Source organism: Lepidothrix coronata, unplaced genomic scaffold (genome assembly GCF_001604755.1).
Source record: "Lepidothrix coronata isolate B3197 unplaced genomic scaffold, Lepidothrix_coronata-1.0 Scaffold128, whole genome shotgun sequence".
Taxonomy (NCBI): Eukaryota; Metazoa; Chordata; class Aves; order Passeriformes; family Pipridae; genus Lepidothrix; species Lepidothrix coronata.
The window spans coordinates 1,312,679-1,321,980 of record NW_016690308.1 but is presented as its reverse complement, the minus strand read 5'-3'; the positions used below and the strand labels follow the sequence as shown (position 1 = coordinate 1,321,980).

Genomic DNA, 9,302 nt, shown 5'->3' with positions numbered 1-9,302 from the left:
CCCCCCGATTTTTCACTGTCTTCTATTTCTGTGACCCACACTAAAAAAATTTCACAACTTGACAATTTGTACTTGCACTTCCTTTTCAGAGGCCTGAGGTATATTAGTATTCCTCACCTTTGCATTGTTTGTCTCAAAGAATGTGTGCAATTCAGGAGTAGTTGTGTTTCCTACCTTATGCATATGTAAGGAACTGAAGAGGAAATTATATTCTTATAGCTAAGAGGACAAGAATTAGGAGATGTGACTGTCCCTCAAGGTGCTCTCTCCATAAATCCAATTTTACTGCTTGATGTCTTCATTTGTTATATACAGTATGTTGATAAAATTTTTACCCCCACAACCTATTTAATTTGTTTGGATTAGAAGCACTTGTGGACAATTAAGTATCACTACAAGCCTGACCTCTCTTAGGATTCCCAGGCAAATCCAAAGCAAAACAAAACAAAAAAATCCCCATCATCAGTGTACTCTGTTGCATCACTAACTTGTGGTTTACCAGAGAAATGTGTGGGAGTAGGCTACCAAAAGCAGTGTTTCTAAAATGCAAGTTTTGGAAGTGTATAAATGATGAAAACAAATTAGAAAGTAAGCATTCTAGTTGGTCTGTACAGAACCCAAGAGCTGTGCAGTTACTTTATTCCTTATTTTAGCAAGAGAAAAAAAAATCTATAGGATTAAAAAGCTTAAGGTAATTTTGAGGCCTGTTAAATTAAATGAATGACTGGAGGAAACCATTATCTCACTATCTGAAGATGTCAAGCTCTGAAAGAAGTATAGTGCCTAAGGAAAATGGTGACACTGGAAGATAAATACTGCTGAAATGTGGCCTGAATAGACATCGTGCTGTTCAAGGGAATAAATAGCATGTTAATAGCAAGGAATTCTGTTCAAGTTATGAGATGCCCCCTGGTGTTAAAACCTTGGGCTGCTTATCTCTGTTGAGATATTGTACGTGGGCAGGGCAGGTTAAAACACCGGGATAAAACACCTAAAGCATTGAGAGGATAAGAAAGTGTAAAAGGTAAATGGAAACTACATAAGGACACAAAGCTGAAGGAGAGGGATTGGTAGCAATGCCATTTAGGATCTACCTGCCATGTGCAACAAAGAGAATTAGCTGTAAGCTCCTCAGTTTTAGGTAACATTTTCAGGAGCAGGAATTAGAGGGTGCTGTATGGTGATCCAGTTGGGGAAGGGGTCAGCAGCATTTTATGGATGCTATAGATGGAAGGGAGGCTTGGAGAGGCTTTGGAGAGCCACAGAGAGAGGAGTGTCCTTCTTCACCCTGATGTCTCTCTCATAGCACTGTGAGGTTTATGGGGCCCCAAACCTGCCCGTGCAGCCTTGTGTCTCAGTTCCAAGCACCACAAACAACAATATACCCTGTCTTCTTCCTACAGCAACTTCTGCTTGTTTGGGGCTGCTGAGAAGAGGAGGAAGCAGGGGGAGGGCACAGGAGAAAAGGAACTATTTCAGCAGAGGGAAGGGAGGAATAGAAGGTGCTGAACCAAAGAGGAAGGGCCTTAGAGAGCAAAACTTTCTGTTCCTACTGCTGGGGTCAAAAATCACTGCTCCAAAGAACCTGAGAGTAATTCCTGCTCCCCTGGCTTTCAGGGACAGCAGTGGTTGTGCAGGCAGAAAGCAGGTATGGCCTGTGTGCCTTGATGTTTCTGTGTAATCCAGAGCCCTGAGGAGAGTCCCTGTGTCCCCACTACTGCAGTGACTACTAGGACACGCTTTTACAGGAGCTCTAGAGTTCAAGTAGAACTTTATGTAAAGTATCACTTGTTAGAGAAATGCTAGTAAGTAATAGTGGTAGTATCTTGAATAAGATAAGAGAAAGAAGTGGAAATAAAATATTTTCAAGGTCTGATATTAGGCTGGTTGGCAAGAGGAGGATTTAGAAGAATCAGAATTTTCTTGGAATAGTCTTGTCAAAAAAGAAAAAAAGAAAACTTGGAGTAGGAGAGATAAACTAGAATTCTGTTCTTGCCTCTAAACTGGTAGGGATGGCTCTTCTCCAAACCTAAGTGGCAGTATTGTATGCTAGGAAGTTGTCCTGTGATGTTAGTTATCCAGGACTTTTCTGGAAATAAAGTCACATAAACCATGGGAACCTAAATATGTATAAAGAGCAGAATCAAAATAAAGTGATTCGAAGATTTTGGGGGGAGTTCCTGCACTAAAACATATCTTTTTGTAACTGATCCTCCAACCTTGTTTTGGAGGATCTTCAGGAGGCAAAGCAGAAGATGTTTGCTGCTTCATTTGAGCAGAAAAAAAAGAGTATCATAAGATATTTTCAATGCTAAATGAATACTAAATCTCACCCCTTTTTTCTGTTCCTAGGGGAAAAAAGAATATATAATATTGTATCGTTAAGAGAAAATACCAGTGGTTTAGTCAGGTATCTGATTTTGGAGATTCTTTGCTCATTAAAGTTTTGTGGTTTAGGTGAGGACAGGGAAATGAGGAAATGAAGCCAAAATCCCTTTGAACACCATGGTGAACAGATCGATATTGGTTGTAATAAAATTTCATTTCAGCCCTTCATTGCATAAAAATTTGTTGTAAATCAAACAATCCTAGTGGTGTTCTTACAGCCTTTGTTGCCAAAAGAAATAAGGTTAAAATTTCAGCTTTCATTGCAGTGAAAGCCTCCAGCCCTTGTGATCAGAGGAATAAAGCCTTAAAGATTTGACAGTTCATCCTACAAGAGTCAATTTAAAAATAAAAATAAATGAAGAAAGAACAAAGGGAAATGTTTTGCAGTATTTTTTAACAAAGCCATTCTTATTTTACAAAGACCAGCTCCTGGGTTTGTTAGTGCTCAGGCTGGTAACACTGAGTGTAAGTCCCAAATATGTCTTCTGGCACTGCACCAATTTGAGTTAAACCAAAATATATTCTTCATTCTCCTAAATGCAACTTCTGCTGTACCAGATTTTGGAACCGAGTTATCTGAAAATTACAAAGCAGTACCAGATGGTGACTGTAGGTTGGCCAGAATTTGTGGTCTCTCTTGTCTTGCCACATGTTTCACCACTTGGAAGAGTCTAAATTATATTGTCCAATTATTTGTCTCCTTGGCTCAATGTTCCCTTTCTTTGATGTTCTGGATGGGTGCAATTCTTCATGTGTTCACTAGGTGGGTCCCCACAACTGTGCTCTGGGGAAGCAGTTTGGTGAGTGGCCTGAACACACTTGGGTAACTGTATCTCCCAGTCAGCTTTATTACCACTTTTGGTTTTGGCAGAAGTTCACTGCACCTCGCGTTTCGATACAATTTAGTGATTAGAGTGCTGGGAAGTTAAGCTTTGCTACTTTCTATACTAGTCAAAAAGAAACAAACAAAGGAACCTTTTCCCAGCTGTGTGAGGAATTTACTGACTACAGAAGAAAAGCAATACTTCATAGCTAAATCTTCAAAAATTTTCTTTCCAAGTGTTTTATATGAGTGTGCACTTACATTAAAAAAATATTTACCCTCTCAAACTGACCAAAACAAAACCCAAACACAAAACTTTAGTTCTCTCTATCCCATAATGCCCCATAGAGAAGATAAAGGAAAAAATAATTCAGATATTAACAGTATTTTTAATTTCCTATTAGAAAGTCATGGTGCTCTGACTGAGGAGGCAAGTAGCTTCTTTACTGTCTCAGGTTGTGTCTTCACCCTGCAAAGAAAGAGGAGCCATTAACCTGCAGGGAGCTCTATTCTGTCATGTCTGGGCTGTTTCTGACATTCAAACTTGTACACTTAAAGCCATCTCTCTTTATGGTGTAGTCTGTAGCACTGATTTAACTTAATAATGGATAACTCTTACTCTGGGAGACTTATCTAAAGATATCTTTTCAATGCCCACTTCTCATATCTTGGCACCTATGGAAAGAAAATCAAAACAGACAATTTCAATTATTGCAAGGTTTGGGTTTATTCTTTTCTTCTTTTGTTCCCCCCTCTTATCCAGGCTCACTAAATGAATCTATTTCTTCTGCTTATTTGACATGGTAAGATAATTCATGTGGAAAACTATCAAAAATGCAAATTTTGATCAAACTAAAGGTTTTATTTCTTGTGATTTATGTTTAGAGGGCAAAAAAGGTGTAGAAAATTCTTACATTATTTATTACAAAGATAAGCTGAGAACTAAAATTGATTGTTTTCTTGCTCAGTAACCAACTTGCAGTAAATAAAACTTTTATTCATTATTGACTATATTTAAAGTCAGAAAATCTTGATCTGTCAAATGACTGATGGAAGATGAGAAAGGCTGTCACAGAACACACAGAGATGGTAGAACTTAATGTCAGAGATCTGGCTCAAAATTCATCCTCAGCAGTGACTATAACATCTGATTTGCTGTTTCGAGCAAGCAGGTAGATAGAACTTTCTGTGTTTTACCCAAACCAGTTTTAATGGTCTGCTTGTCCTCATTTTGATGGCAAGAATCCAAACCTCGAAAAAAGTAGCTTCTGTATTGTTTTAGTTATCTTATATCTCCAAGTCATGGTTATGAGTTCCAGTAGTTATTTATCCATTATCAAGCTCGTATCAGTTACAATCTCCCCTCTTTAGCTCAGTGCAAGTGCTCCAGGAATCCAAGGCAATGAAGAGCAGTGAGAAATTCTATGAAAACCTTGGTTCAGATTTGGAAAGTTCTTGTGAGTCTGAGTCTGGAGACGATCTGAGAAGGAGCATCTCATGCTCTCAATGATTAGAATCACCCTTGTGTGTCCCTGGGCAATTACCGAAGTGTAGTGGGAGTGCCCGTCATTTCTACTTCCAGAGCTACAAAACCACAGAGCCAGACACTCTATATGAGGTTGGTCTGCTCACACTTGTCTGGCACCATCATTTCCTCTGGGAAAATGGCAAAAGCAAATAGCAACTTGTCTGTTTGCATGTAGGCGTGAGCCTCCTGAGAACATATAATTTGGCACCGCGCGCGAGCGAAGTTCAAACATCCTCAAGCTCTGAGCTGTTGACAACTTCTCTCAGAATAGACACGCAAACTACGCAGAGCAGTTTTGGTGCTGCCTTATCTCAACATCACCTTCAAAACCTGTAATGGATCCCCAAGTCGCCAAGTCACCCTGACCTGGGAAATGTGCTTGCAGCAAAGGGTGTTAACCTTTGCATCGTCCCCGCTCGCCTGCAGGCGGAGGGTAACAACACTTACAGCCTCACCGGGACCCGGGGGGAGGCACAGCACACCTCAGCCTCTGGGGGCATGGAATGCTAATGTCTTGCTGCCCCGCAGCGGCTGTGTTTACAAAAGGAATAATCCCCACAATACAGGCAGTGCTGAACAATTCAAATAGTAGCAGTTTCTCAGGTTATTAGCTCTGCAAAACAGGCATTACATTTACACTGGTTCCCTGCCTACTACTCTGAATTTGAATGCAATTAAGCATAGCTGGTGTTGTCACACCTCTGCTGCTGTCCCTCCTTTTTAGAAGGTAGCATGGAAGTGCCAAGTATCACTACTGTAATGAAATCAGAGGGAGGTAAATGCAGCATATAAATATTCCAAGGCCTCTTGAGATTAAGAATCGGCACACAAACCTTGGCTACAACTCTGAAAACCTGCAGTTGTTAATAGAGGATTAAAGTGGTAGGGCATCCTCTGGGCTATAGCAGGATTTAACAAATGCCTGTGAATGCAGCATTCAATAGGACTCCAAGGCAAAGCTCGACTGTAACTTGGAGTCTGCACAGAGGGAAGAGCGAAAGCAGTCCAGGATCATGTTACTCATCTTATTGCAAAGGGCTCTGTTTTCAGTGCTGCCCCCAGGGCTTTACCTGATCTATCCAAAGAGAAGATGTCTGCCCTTCCCACCCTGCAATCATTCATACATAAACAACTCCAAATACTTTTCTGACTGTTCTGCCAGTTTCAGCTCTTCTTGCTTATCCAGTGCCGCCTGTCCTGCCAAAACAACAAACCCAGATCGTGTGGGTTGTGGTTGGGGGCAGAGTCAGCCAACAGCCGTGTGCTCATTTCCTTTGTTTTTCACGTTTCTCTTTGGCCTTTCCTTGGGTAGAATCCAAGGGATGGATCACTGCTGGTTCCATCATGATGCAGGAGGAACAGACATCACTTTTCAAACAATGACAGCTTTATGAAGCTGAACAGTCTCAGCCAAAGTCTTGATGCTATCATCAGTCATGTCTTTCTTCCCAGTCCCTGCAGGTGACTGCAGCTGGCAGCAGATCTTTTGACAGTCAGAGTCTGTATGTTATCTCTGCTGGACCAAGCCTTTAAAAAATTGGACAGGAAGATCTGGGAAACAGATATGATGTTTCAAGGCATAAATAACATCATGCTGAGTGCTGCAGAAAGCTTTTATTTAATTCGGTTTGATTTGGTTCAAGTATGGTCATCTGGTTTGGCTTGCAACCAAGATTTCTGTAGATATATGCTCAGTTTCTTCTTAGACCATCGACTGTCACATACAACTCACTTCTCACTGTGCCTCCAGTCCTCAGCTCTTCAGTGGGAATAAGATGATGTTCTTGACTTACAGGAAATGGAGATAAGGAGTGATGGGAAGTAAATTTGTGAGATTTTCTAATTTTCTAATAATAGAGATCCATATAAATAACCAAAACATGGGACTGAAATGGCAAGAGTTGTTGCTACTCACAACAGAGAAATGTGAAGAGCATTGCTGGTACCCTGCCATCAAATTATGTTGTGTAACAGTGATCCATCCCTGTGACAAAAGCCAGAGCATGCAAAGTAGAAACTATTTAAGCTGTTAAAGTGGAACTTAAATTTTGGGTACTCTGTCTGACTGTGATGGTGAATTAGACCAGTTATAAGGAAGAAATTTTTTACTGTGACAGGGGTGAAACACTGGCAGAGGTTGCCCAGAGTGGTGATGGATGTGCTATCCCTGGAAACATTCAAGGTCAGGTTGGTTGGGGCTCTGAGCAACCTGGTCTAGAGGAATATGTCCTGCTCATTGTTGGGGGGTTGGACTAGATGAACTTTAAAGGTCCATTCCAACCCAAACCATTCTATGACTATGGTTTAATTCTTCAATTTCCTTATTACCTATTGTGATGATTACTCAGAGCTTCATTTTAGGTCACAAAGTATTTTTGATAGTGATCAACTTCACATTTTAATCTGCAGGTATTAGCCCAAGGCTATTTCTTTGCTTCTAACACACCAAAATATTTACCTAAGTGGAAAAAAAAAAAAAAAAGAAAGAAAAAAGAAATGAAAGAACCTTGACCAAGGACACACACATTCCTGTTTGCTTTTTTTATTCCCCCACCCTTTTTCACAAAGGGACAATTTTGGCTACCTGGCCTTTCATGGAATGCAATCTGGGAGGTGATTTCATTTTTGCCGTGTAGAGGAACGGCACAATCCCAGCAGCGACAGCATCCTGCCCCCAGTGTATCAGCAGTAGCCTTCAGTCTGAGGACTAGCAGTTCTCCAACAGCTCTGGACCAGGGACAGCAAAGAAGCGTTAGATGTTTTGACCTGTGGCATTTTATGATATTTCCTTGCTTCCCAGAAGTCTGGGAGGCTCTGGATTCCTTGACGTCTGGTTGAGCCAGGAAGATAGATTAACTGAAGGACTGTTACTGTTTTGTCTTGGGTGAGGCCTTGTAGGCAGCCAGCTGTTTTATTTTGTGTATTGCACAAAAGGTTCCTTTAAATCTGTGTGTTCTAGGGATGAGGGCTTAGAAGTGAGAGGATAAACTGTGGGATATTTTTTTTCTTTGCACAGCAGTCTTCACTGGCCAACACTGTTGGCAAAAGCAGACAGAAGAGAGAAATCCCCTTAGAGCAATGCTCACACGCTGCCCTGTCATGCAAAGTTTAGGCCAGAAGGTTAAGTCCAATATGGTACTAAGGACCTGATTTTAAAATTATCTCACTGCCTGTCCCAGCTGTTACAGGGTGCTCTTGGAGCAGTATAATGTGCTGAGCAGTTCTGAAAGTCAGGACCCAAGAGTCTAATGATGTAGCTGACCACAATTACCATGGTTTTGTGTACACAGGGAACTCTGCTGACTTCAGTGGGTTTCTCCATAGACCAAAGTGTGCACCTAGAATTGAATGTTTATCTGTTTGCAGATCATGGATGTCCTACAAGCTGTTCGAGAGACAGCCTGAACAAAGCCAGGAGACACTGTGAGGTCAGTGATATTTGTGTAAACCACACGACATGGGCTTTCTCAGATCATCCTTTTATAATGCCACAGTTCTTACTCTCTTTCACATCTGAAAACAGAAAAATTATTGTGTGCTCACTGCAGTATATCTCTTCCTGCCAAAGCTGCCTCAGAACAGAAGGAAAAGACAGCTTTGTTATTCCAGCTATGGCTTTTTAAAACATTTTTATCTGATTCAGTTAGGCTCCCAGAGAATGTTTCATGGATATGTAGCTTATTATATTATTACTGCAGTATATCTGTGTTAAACCTTCTATCATTCCACAGCCCTTTGAAATAGGGAAGGCTTATAAATCCTGATTTACAAATGAGAAACAGTAGCACAGGACTTAACCCCTGTGAGATTTCTCTTGGGCAAAATTCCCACATGGGAAGAGTTTGTTGCCTTCTTTGTTCTTGTCTCAGACCACTAATGTCAGTGATGGTGAATGAACTATGTGGGATTGGGTCCATGCTGGAGAAAGGGGGTAAGGAGCTATAACTTGACCTGCTGTAGTTCCCATTTATTTCAGTAAAAACTGTGAGCACACGATACTCTTGAAAGGTGGGTCTTAAATGATTTGGAGTGGCCACCCTCTAACTGCTTGTAAGAAAACTGTCAGGGAAGATGCCAGTTATTTTGCTAGTTTGGGTTCTTCCTGACTGAAAGACAGAAAATGTGGCACAACAGCAGATACAGCACCCAATTTGGGATACCAAGGAATTAATTTCTTGTAAGTCTTGACCTATCTTTGTTTTCTTGTGCAAACAGTAATGAGCAAAAAATAAAATTGATAAGCATAATAAGAAGTTAATTATTAACTAATTTAATAATGTTGGCCTTCAGATTGCCATTAGGAGGTATTTAAGCTAATATAGAGGTCTCTGAATTCTTATTCCAGGTTCCTTGCACACCTGCCTGTCTGTATTGATCAAATCCCTGAGGTTTTCCTCACAGCTGTTAAGAGACAGAAACTTAAATAGCATGTGTGCATGTGTTCTATGGCCTGGTTAAAGTCCATACAGCTAAAAGAAACTCAGGTCTCAGGTTTCCAGGTTTACATATAGGTTTTTTCTGATGCAACAAAATGCAAAACAAACTCATAATGCATTTGGACGC

The 9,302-nt window shown here is 40.7% G+C and overlaps 1 long non-coding RNA gene across 1 annotated transcript in view; it reads left to right on the top strand.

Annotated features, from left to right (window-relative positions):
* Window positions 1-8,153, top strand: part of LOC108503013 — a 15,343-nt gene extending 7,190 nt beyond the window's left edge. The window contains exon 5 of the long non-coding RNA XR_001876691.1: window positions 8,106-8,153. This is a non-coding gene — a long non-coding RNA (uncharacterized LOC108503013). The remainder of the gene's footprint in view (window positions 1-8,105) is intronic.
* Window positions 8,154-9,302: the final 1,149 nt, after the last annotated feature.